Consider the following 12,210-nt stretch of genomic DNA (forward strand, 5'->3'; position numbering starts at 1 on the left):
TGAGCCCTCTTTACTACCTGATTGGTTGGGTGTGAGCTGAGTTACAAGACCCGTGTTTAAAGGTAGGTACGGTCACCTTCCCCAGCTAGGCTTAGGAATTCTTAGTTGGCCTAGGAAATCCAGCTAGTCCTATCTCTCAAGGGTACCAGATTAGAAAGAATTAAGCAACAGAAATGTCCCAATCATAGGGAAATGGCTGACACATGGTACATCTACATAATGGAATATTCTAAAGCCATTAACTAAATTGCCAAACAAGTACTTACTGACTATAATGACTTTGGGAAACGCTCACGATAAACCATTCAGGGATAAGCAGAGAGTACTGTTGTGGAATTTCAGTAAATTTCAGATTGATGCAATCTTAGGCAAAAGGTCTTCTCTTTGTTCAGTAGGGGTTTGGGTTCTCAAGGCCCCTTCCAGCTGTATGTGGGGTATTTTAATATTCATGGTTCCAGCTCTTCATGAGTAACGCTGAGGGTCCAACCACGTTGTAATGTTACTGAGGGAGACACCTGAATCCACAGCCTCTGAGTCTACTCCACAGGGAAGGGTGGTCACTTAGGCAAAGGGGAAGCCAGCGGTCACTGTGTCTGGATATTCCCATGGCCACACAGTTTGTTGTTTTCTACTTTCAGGTGCTCACTCACTGACCTAGTGATCAATTCCATTTCTGTAGAAAATGTGCCCCTCCCACCCAAGGGCATCAACGGTCAGTGCAGCCGATAAACATGAAACCATTAAAAAAGCCAATGGTTCTTAGAAGATTTAACTCAAACTTCAAAAGTGCAGAATGCCAAATTCAGTAATGACTTTAAATTGTGATGTGACTGAGGCTGCCATACGTTTTGTTCTTGTATGTAAACAAGAACAAGCCATTTGAGAAACTGCTGTGAGTATTCCAGGCAGTGCAAAAATTGTTCAAGTGAAAATAAATTTTGACGAGAGCTGAAAAAGATGGTTAACTGGCAGTTCGGAGATGTACACAAAAGCAAGTTCCTCTCACATGAAATATGAATGATTTGGTAGAACCCCAGGAGTCCACGCAAACAATCCTGTGACCCTACAGTCGAAGAAGTCATTGATATTCAACCCATCACCTATCATAGGCAAGCAGGAGGAGAGGCTGTTCCCATCCAAGGAGACGTATTTCCTCCAGAGCAGAAGGGCTGCAGGAAGAGCCTGGAAGGATGTGCTTTCAGGATATACAAAACCTTGTGAGGTAGGAGGTGGAACTCAACTCCAGAGGTGGGGATTGCACAAAGGACCACATTGAGGACTAGCTAAAACAGGTCCAGGGCAGAAGCTCCTCCCCATAAGACACGCCCGCCAGTGTGCCATGTCAGTCTACCATTGCCAGGGCAACACCCAGAAGTTACCAGTCCTTTCCATGGCAACTACCTGACAACCTGCAAGTTACCACCTGTATTAGTCCATTTTCATGCTGCTGATAAAGACATACCCAAGACTGGGAAGAAAAAGAGGTTTAATTGGACTTACAGTTTTACATGGCTGGGGAGGTCTCAGAATCATGGCGGGAGGTGAAAGGCACTTCTTACATGGTGGTGGCAAGAGAAAATGAGGAAGATGCAAAAGCAGAAACTCCTGATAAAACCACCAGATCTCGTGAGACTCATTCACTGCCACGAGAACAGTATGGGGGAAATGGCCCCCATGATTCAAATATCTCCTACCAGATCCCTCCCACAACATGTGAGAATTATGGGAGTACAATTCAAGATGAGACTTGGGTGGGGACACAGAGCCAAATCATATCACCACCCTCATTGTAGAAATTTCTGCATAAACCGCCCCTTAATTTGCATGGAATTAAAAGCGGGTATAAATATGAGTGCAGAATTGCCTCTGAGCTGCTACTCTTGGCTCCCTGCCTACGGGGCAGCCCTACTCTGCAGGGAGCAGTACCTCTCCTGCCTTACACAACTGCTTCAATAAAAGTTGCTACCTAACACCACCAGCTTGCCCTTGAATTCTTTCCTGGATGAAACCAAGAATCCTCCCTGCTGTACCTCAATTTTGAGGCTTGCCTGTTCTGCATTGCTTGCACAGTATTCAAAGAAAAGCCTCCAACAACGAGGCATAAAGGCAGCCAAGGCCAGGTGTCCTTCCAGTTTTGGGCAACGAGGCAGGCTTCATGACTGAGGAGCTACTTTTTAAATGAAGTCCAAAATGTTAAGCAGAAAGAGTAAAACATTTTTGACTGGTTTTGTAGGTCTGTTTTGTCAGAGTGCTGTTTATGGATTTGGGGACAGGTGAGTTGTATTTAATGACATGAGTAAGATTTTAATGTTCACAGGAGATTTGTCTAATGTTCAATTTATCTGTGATTTGTCTGTGTCAAACACATGTATGCACATAGACAAATACATAGAAGAATGAAGGGGAAGCGAGGGTGGGAGAGGGAAGGGAAATAAAGAAGGAAATTCACCAAGACCTGATTATAAGAGAGTTTTGCTTGTGCTCATGATGAAGCATCAGGCATTAGACTAACCTCCTCCTGTTTGCTCTGAGTTTGGACAAAATCTATAAAACAACAGTTTCCAAATGTTAGCAGCACTGGCCTGCAATCTAAGAAAGAAGGAAGAACCAAGGCGAGCATTGCATTCACCTTGCTCTCTGACTGGAAGCAGTTTCTGTAAGGGAGAGAAAACTATGTCTTTTCTTTCCTTTTTTTAGGTTCTTAATTGAGACACTCTCCTGAAAACAAGTCAGATTAACAAAAGAAAAGCACAAGTTTGTACCCAGCACATGGGAGAGGCCTCAGTTCGAAAGTATTTCTCTCTTAAGGCTTAGGGGCTTGGCTTACAGAGCATTTTCACAAACAGTCATAAATCCTACACAGCAACAAGGCAAAGGAGAGGGCAGCTCCAGTCTTTTAAAAGGAGTGAACCTGTGGGAAGGCAGTGTAATCTGCCCCCAGATTCCCCTGGTGCCGGCTGGGGCCCTCTCTGGGCTGATGAGCAGGTGCCGTCCCCAGGAAGGAAGGATGAATGTCCTGGTGTATGGCAAACAGGGGCAGAGGCAGAGAACTCCCCACATTTTCAGTGTCTTTCACTTGGCAATTCTCAATACTTTGGGGAGAACTATTTTGGTTGCCTTCATTTCTGAGCCATGATGTAGGGAGAGGGAGGCAAATTGAGCACACCCGTTTTGCTGAACTAGGGACAGAGATGGGGGTTGGGGGCTGCTAAGGGTTGATGGATTTTGCAGGGTAGAGTGCTGGAGAGGAGGGATCTACATAGAAAAAGAGCTCCACAAATCTGCAAAGTGGTTTTCTTGTCTGAATACTAAACTGTATTTCACTAGGTGAGATTCAATGTGACCAAGCAATGAACCACCCCTGGGGAGCTGTGGGCTCCACAGAGCTCCTGGCTCTTTCACAGGCTGAGAAGGTATTGAAGTTTGACCATCTGGGGCAGAGATACCATGTTGAGCTCTCTGGACACTCCATTGTCACCTCTAGAACGCCATGATTTAGGAGAAGACCTTGATTAGCCCTACAGTAATGGCTACTACAGACCGTGGTTTCTCATCCTTGCATTATTAATATTCTGGGCCTGACAATCCTTTGTTGGAGAGGCATCTGTACCATGCAATATAGAATATTTAGCAGCATCTCTGGCCTCTACTCACTGTATGCCACTAGCAGTCTCCAGTAGTGAAAATTAAAAAAAAATTGACCCCCAGTTAGAGCCACTCCTATAGATTCTTCATAACAAAACTCACAATAAACTTCAAAAAGACAAGGATGATTTGCAAGTAAATTAACTATGGCAAAGCAAACCTTGATATTCTCGAAAGAAAGACAACAAAATCCACACTACAAACAAGGTGGAATTCATAATGTTCAGCATGCAAACCACAGAGAATACTGTGTGTGTGATACAGGTTGCTTGATAAAGATCTTATGTCCCTGGTTGCTGTGATTGCTTTTGGCAGGCAGCCTTCAGTTGTTAGTCTCCTTAAGGGTTTGCCTCAGTAAAAAGAGTTGCCTTGTCTCAGGCCACACCTCCTTATTGGAGTAGCCTACACCTCACCCAATAACTGATTGACAAAGGGGTATGAAGGCCTGATTTCCTTGCTTCAAGCTGGGAAATCTCTGCAAAGCCACACCGACTCCAGAGGTTATGGTGGGGTCAACTGGTGCTGTCTTTGGGACTCTACAGCAGCTTAATTTCTCCTTCTATCCATTCTTATTTTCTTTCCCTCCTTTCTGCAGATGTTGGTTCTAAAGTTCTCCCTAATAAATGCGCTACATTATAATCTCCACCTCAGAGTCGTGTTTCAGGGGAGTTCTATGTGCAACACAAGAAAAAAGTCATTAGATGTGTGAAAAAGCAGCAGTAACCAAGGATCAAGAAAAAAATTAGTCAGTAGAACAGAAACAGAAATGACAGATCTGATGTAATTAGAGGAAACATACTTCAAAACAGCAGTCATAAATATGCTCAAGGATTTAGAGGAAACCAGGAGTATAATGAGGAAAGATCTTAATAGAGAAATAAAAGCTATAAAAATGAACCAAACGGTGATGATAAACTGAAAGACATAATATATAAAATACAAAATTAGCTAGGTGCTCTTAACAACAGATTAGGCACTACAGGTAAATGGTCAGGAAAGTAGAAAACTGGATAATAAAAACTATCCAAAATAAAACACTGAGAGGCAACTTACTGGAAAAGAATTGAACAGAGCCTCAGTGTCCTGTGAGACAATATCAAGTAGAATAACGTGTCATTTGAGTTGCAAAAGAAGAAAAAACATTTTGAGGCCCCAAGAATATTTGAAGTAACAATAGCTGCAAATTTTCAATATTTGATGAGAAATATAAATTCACGGGTCTTATTTCTCTGATGATTAGTGATGTTGAGCATTTCTTCGTATGTTTTTTGGCCACTTGTTTGTCTTATTTTGAAAAACGTATGTTCATAAGAAAAACTCTTCTTGACATGGATCTTTGCTCACATTTTAAAGGGGTTGTTTGTTTCTCATTGAGTTGTTTTAGTTCCTTATAGATTCTGGCTATTAGTCCTGTGTCAGAGACATAATATGCACATGTTTTCTTACATTTTGTAGGTGGTCTGTTTACTCTGTTGATTATTACCTCTTTCACTGTGCAAAAGCTCTTTGGTTTAATTGGGTCCCAGATATTAATTTGTGTTTTTATTGGATTTGCTTCGGGGGTGCTAGTCATAAATTCTTGGCTGAAGTCAATGTCTAGGAGAGTGTTTTCTAGCCTTTCTTCTAAAATCTTTTAGTTTCAGGTATTACATTTAAGTCTTTAATTCATCTTGAGTTAATTTTTGTATATGGTGATGGGGTCCAGTTTCATTCTTCTGCATATGGTTAGCCAATTTTCCCGGGACCATTTATTGAATAGGGTGTCCTTTCCCCATTGTTTATTTTTGTCAACTTTGTAAAAAATCAGTTCAGTTCATTGAAGGTATGTGGCTTGATTTCTGTGTTCTCTATTCTGTTCTATTAATCTATGTGTCTATTTTTGTACTAGTACTATGCTGTTTTAGTCACTATAGCCTTGTGGTATAATTTGAAGTCAGGTGATGTAATGCCTCCAGCTTTGTTCTTTTTGCTTAGAATTGCTTTGGTTGTTTAGGCTCTTTTTTGGTTTCATATGAACTTTAGGACTGTTTTTCTCTAATTCTGTGAACAATGATGTTGGTAATTTCAAAGGTGTTGAACTGAATCTATAAATTGCTTTGGGAAGTATGATCATTTTAATGGTATTAATTCTTCCAATTCATGAGCATAAAATATTTTTTCCATTTGTTTGTGTCATCTATAATTTCTTTCATTAGTGTTTTGTAATTCTTCTTATAGAGTTCTTTCACCTCCTTGGCTAGTTGTATTCCTACATATGTTATTTTTTTTCTGTGGCTACTGGACGTGGGATTGAGTTCCTGCTAAGTTTGAATGTTGTCGGTGTATAAAAATGCTACTGATTACTGTATGTTGGCTTTACATCCTGAAACTTTACTGAGGTTGTTTGTCAGGTCTAGGAGTCTTTTGGGTTTTCTAGGTATAAGATCATATCATCAGCAAACAGATAATTTGAATTCTCTTTTAATTTGGATGCTTTTTATTTCTTTCTCTTGCCTAATTGCTCTAGCTAGGACTACCAGTCCTATGTTGAATAGGAATGATGAGAATGAACATCCTTGTCTTGTTCCAGTTCTTAAGGGAATACTTTCAACTTTTTCCTTGTCAGTATGATGTTGGCTAATTCTATTAAACCAGTATCACTCTGATGCCAAATTCAGACAAAGGCACCACAAATAAAGAAAACTACAGATCAGTATCCCTGATGAACATAGATGCAAAAATCCTCAACAAAATACTAGAAAACCAAATCCATAGATGACTTGTCATAGGTGGCTTTTATTATTTTGAGGTATGTTCGTTCAAAGCTTAGTTTGCTCAGGGTCTTTATCATGATGGAATGTTGAATTTTGTAAAATGTTTTCTCTGCGTCTATTGAGATGTCATATCATTTTGATTTTAATTCTGTTTATGTGGAGGATTGCATTTATTGATTTGCAAATGTTAAGCCATCCTTGCATCTCTAGAATAAAACCCACTTGATTGTGTTGAATTATTTGTTTGCCGTGCTCTCGGATTTTGTTTGCTAGTATTTTGTTGAGGATTTTTGCGTCTGTGTTCATCAGGGATACTGGTCTGTAGTTTTACTTGTTGTGTCTTTGCCTGATTTTGGTATCAGGGTGATACTGGTTTAATAGAATGAGTTAGGGAGGAATCCCTTCCCTATATTTTGGAATAATTTCAGTAATATTGGTATCAACTGTTCCTCATACATCTGGTGAGATTCAGCCATGAATCTATCTGGTCCTGGGATTTTTTTGTTGCAAGATTTTTAATTACTGATTCAATTTCATTAGTCATTATTGGTCTGTTCAGAATTTCTATTTCTTCCTGTTTCAATCTTGGGAGGTTGCATGTTTCTAGGAATTTATTCATTTCCTGAAGTTTTTCTAGTTTGTGTGCATAGAGACATTCATAATAATCTCTGATTATCTTTTGTATTTTTGTGATATCAGTTGTAATTTATCATTTTCTGATTGTGCTTACTTGAATCTTCTGGTTTTTTTCTTGATTAAACTAGCCAACTTTGTTTATCCTTCAAAGAACCAGCTTTTTGTTTCACTGATCCTTTGTATCTTTTTTTTTTTTTTTTTTTTTTTTTTTTTTTTTTTTTTGAGTCTCATCTTATTTAGTTCTGCTCATATCTTTGCTATTTCTTTTTTTCTGCTAGCTTTGGGTTTGATTTCTTCTTGTCTTTCTAGTTCCTTAAGTTGTGATTTAGTTTGTTAATTTGAGTTCTACCTTTTTGATGTAGCCATTTAATGCTATAAACTTTCCTCTTAGCACTGCTTTTGCTGTATCCCAGAGGTTTTGGTATGTTGTGTCTCTATTTTCATTAATTTCAAAAATGTTTTTATTTCTGCTTTAATTTCATTGTTTACCCAAAAATCATTCAGGAGCAAGTTGTTTAAGATCCCCTTACCTATGTAGTTTTCAGAGTTCCTCTGGTTTTCTAACTTTATTCCAGAGGTCAGAGAAGACAGTGTGATTTTAATTTTTTTTCAGTTTATTGCGGCTTGCTTTATGGCCAAGAATATGGTCAATTTTAGAGAATGTTCCATGTACAGATGAGAAAAAAATATATTTTGCAGTTGTTGGGTAGAATGTTCTGTAAATGTCTGTTAGATCTTTTTGATGTATATAGTCCAGTTTAAGTCCAGAGTTCATTTGTTGACTTTCTGCCTTGAAGACCTGTTTAGTACTGTTGGGGGGTGTTGAACTCCCCCACTATTATTATATTGCTGTCAATCTCTTTTCTCAGGTCTGGTAGTATTTGTTTTATGAATCTGGGTGCTCTGGGGTTGGTATGTATATATTTAGGATAGTTAAAACTTGTTGTACAAAACCCTTCATTATTACATAATGGCCTTTGCCTTTTTTTTTTTTTTTTTTTTTTTTTTTACTGTTGTTGGTTTAAAGTCTGTCATATCTGATATAAGAAAGGCTGTGACTGCTTTATTATGTTTTCCATTTGCATAATATATCTTTTTTCACCCCTTTACTTTGAGATTGTAGGTGTCTCTAGCCATTAGGTAAGTCTCTTGTAGGCAGTAGAGGGCTGTGTCTTGTTTTACTAAATCCAATTTTTCAGTCTATATTTTTTAATTGGAGCATTTAGGCCATTTATGTTCAAGGTTAATATTGATATGTGAGGTTTTGTTTCTGTCATAGTTTTATTAGCTAGTTGCCTTAAAGTCTCAATTGTGTAATTGCCTTAAAGTCTCAATTGTGTAATTGCTTTATAGGATCTTTGAGCTTTCTAGTTAAATGTGCTTTTATGATGGTGAGTAATATCCATTCATTTCCATTTTTAGAATTCCTCTGAGCATTTCTTGTAGGGCCAGTCTAGTGGTGATGACTTCCCTTAGGATTTGCTTGTCTAGGAAATACTTTATTTCTTCTTTATTTGTGAAGCTTAGTTTGGCAGCATATAAAATTCTTGACTGGCATATTTTTTCTTTAAGGAGGCTAAAAATAGGTCCCCAATCTCTTTTGGCTTATAAAGTTTCTGCTGATAAGCCTGTTGTTTGTCAGATGGGGTTTCTTTTACTGGTGATTTGACACTTCTCTTTAACTGCTTTTAACATTTATTTTTTTCACATTGATCCTGTATAGTCTGGTAACTATATGCCTTGGTGATGTTCATTTGTATGACATCTTTCAGGTGTTTTCTGAATTTCTTGCATTTGTATGTCTATGTCTCTATCAAAATCAGGAAAATTTTCCTGAATTATTTCCTCAAACATATTTTCCAGGCTTCCTCCTTTTTCTTCTCTCTCAGGAATGCCAATAAGTTGTAGGTTTGGTTGCCTTACATAATCCTAAATTTATTGAAGGCTTTGTTCATTTAAAAAATTCTTTTGTATTTTTTTCTGACGGGTTAATTTAAAAGACCAGTCTTCAAGCTCTGAAATTCTTCAAGCTCTGAAATTCTTTTTTCTGCTCGATCTTGTCTATTGTTATAGACTAACAATATATACTAACTGTGTTATATACTAACTGTGCTTTAAAATTTCTTCAGTGAATTTCTCATTTTCAGAAGTTCTGTGTGATAGATGATTCGATTGAATGATGCAAAGCATTGATCCTGGGTGTATCTATGAGAGTTTTGCCAAATGAGATTCACATTTGAGTCAGTGGGCTGGGAAAGGCAGACCTACCCTTAATCTGGGTGGGCACCATCTAATCAGCTGCCAGGGCAGCTAGAATATAAAGCAGGCAGAAAAGCATGAAAAGACTTGATGGCCTACCTTCCCATCCTACATCTTTCTCCTGCGCTGGATGCTTCTTGCCCTCTAACATCGGACTCCAAGTTCTTCAGTTTTGGAACTCAGACTGGCTCTACTTGCTCCTCAGCTTGCAGATGACCTATTGTGGGGCCTTGTGATCATGTGAGTCCCCGCATTAGTAGAAGGGGATAGGTAAGCCCCCAACCCCCAGGCCCCTAGATGGCCCACTGGATGGTGTGTATGAGACCTGTAGGGCCTGAACTGGGACCGAGACTGGGCCAGTGGGCTTGTTCTCAGGTCCCCAGAATTCAGGTGCTGGTTGTTAGGGGGTGGGCTGGTCTGGAGGTCATCAGCAAAACTCTCAGGCGGGGGCAGGCAGAACACACAGGCAGTGGTTGATGCTCAGGCAGTGGGAGCCCCAAGGCAGATCATAGGCCTGTGGGGCTGGGATCTCAAAAGGGCTCTGGGCAGCAGCTGGAATGGCTGCGTGGGGAGCAGGGTAGCTGAGCTGCAGGCTTTTCAATGGGCCTTTCACTAATATTTAATAAACTCCCCTTTATATGTATATTGATCCAATTAGTTCTGTCCCTATCAAGAACCCTGATTAATACATTCTGTTTACTTGTTTGTTGTCATTGTTTTAATGTTTCCCCCATCTTTCATTTCCTGAATTGTTTTTCTGATTTCTTTGTGTTGATTTTCAGCTTTCTCTTGGATCTAATTGAACTTTCTTACAATCCATATTTTGAATTATTTATCTGTCATTTCAAAATTTTCATTTTGGTTATGATTCATTGCTAGAGAGATAGTGTGGTCCTTTAGGGTGGTCTCGACATTCTGTTTCCTCATGGCACTGGAGTTCTTGGGCTGGTTCCTTCTCATCTATAGAAGCTGCCACTGCTTATTTTTGAATTTACTTTTGTTTGGGTGGGATGTCCCCCTATGCCAAGGATGTGACTGTACAGAATGTTGAGAACAGTCTTTTGGCCTTGCCTTTATCACCCTGTGAACTTCTGTTGTCATGTTTTCTATTGGGTTCTGCAGCTTGAGGTACAGGCCAATAGGATGTGCTTCAAGGTGACAGCCAGCTGTGGCAATAGCAGATGGGCATGTACTTGATCTATGTTTACTGTGAGATGCTCTCTGTTCTTTCAAGTGATGGGCTGGACCCTGGAATTTCCAGTGCCCTAAACTTCCTGTTCGGTGGTGGGGTGAGAGGGGGACAAAGCTGGGCACAGCTTGACCACCTGGCTTGCCCACAAATACCTCAATGATGAGCGTGGGCACCAGCTCTCATGGAAGTGACTGGGGGAGAACCAGTGGAACACACCAAGGTCTCTGCAAGGGGTGAGGAGGGATGCACTGGCTCCACATCCTAGATAGTCAAGAATAAGATCTGTTTCCCTGTCACATTCTGTCCTGGGGCTCATGACTCTCAGTTCAGACCTGCATTCCTGTCTGTTTCTAGGCCACAGTGTAGCTGACAGCCATGAAAGATGTCTGTCTTGTGGTTCTTTGTAGGAGTGGTTTCGGGGTGGAAGCTCCTCACTCACCTGCTATAGACAGCTTTGTGGCTTTGTGGCCTGCCTGTTCTCCAATATGGTAAATGCTGTTGCTTTGTATTGACAGCGGGAGGGGCTCCTCTTTTCAGCACGTGCAGGTGAGTGTCAGCTGTGGTGTATTGGCCGGTGGGGTTGGTCTGAACTCAGACCCTGGTGGGGAGTGGTCAGGTGGCCGCATTAGTAGATGGGGTTAGGTAAACCCCTAACCCCCAGGCCCCTAGATGGCCCACTGGATGGTGCGTATGAGTCATGAAGGGACTGAACTGGGACCGAGACTGGTCCAGTTGGCTTGTTCTCAGGTCCCCAGAATTCAGGTTGTTAGGGGGTGGGCTGGTCTGAAGGTCATCAGCAAAACTCTCAGCGGGGGGGCAGGCATGAACGCACAGGCAGTGGCTGACGCTCGGGCAGTGGGAGCCCCAAGGCAGATCATAGGCCTGTGGGGCTGGGATCTCAAAAGGGCTCTGAGTGGCAGCTGGAATGGCCGTGTGGGGAGCAGGGTAGCCGAGCTGCGGGCTTTTCACTGGGGAAAGCAGGCCCCTTCAGCTGGAGCAATGGAGGATGGCAGCTTGGGGCACGTGGCTTGCTGGTACTTCCCTCCTACTGGAGCAGCACCGGATTTTGCTGTTAGGGGCATGTGAAGGTGCCTGGTTTCTTCACCCCCTTCCTGGTCCTGGGGTGTCAGGGGCCGCGGCGGCAGTCGTGGCAGCAGCCACTGTTGTGGGAGTCAAAGAGGGGGTCACCAGCCTCTGCGGGTTGGGCTCTCAGAAGAACCTCGGCTGCAGCTAAAATGCATATTAGAGGCATGGTGGCTGCATTGTGGACCTGATGCAGAAGAAGGCAGGTCCTATTTAGCAGGGAGCTGCTGGGGCAGGCAGTTGTATGGGGCATAGTCTGCCTGCTCCTCCATACCATGGCTGCAGTATTTTTCAGGCACATAGAAGAGCCCAGCCTCCCTGTTCCATGAAAGGATATGTTGATGCACTCTGGACCACCGGACATATAAAACTTCACCATTGTGGCAAGATGATGATCCCCAGCAACTGGCCAGAGTAGATCTCACTACCACATCTAGGCATGGCATGACTTGCAACATTTAATGTTTTACAGTACTGGTAGTGATTTGGAATTACCACTGGAATCAACAGCTTAGGATTCTAAATTTGTTTTCTTGTGTTTAAGCTACCAATATATTTCCTTTCCATTTGAATTGTTATTCTGGAAACTTTTGAAGTCAACAGAGGTGAAGCAAAGATATTGGTCTACATTTCCTACATTTT

The sequence above is a fragment of the Macaca mulatta genome, chromosome 3 (genome assembly GCF_049350105.2).
Source record: "Macaca mulatta isolate MMU2019108-1 chromosome 3, T2T-MMU8v2.0, whole genome shotgun sequence".
In the NCBI taxonomy this organism is placed as follows: domain Eukaryota; kingdom Metazoa; phylum Chordata; class Mammalia; order Primates; family Cercopithecidae; genus Macaca; species Macaca mulatta.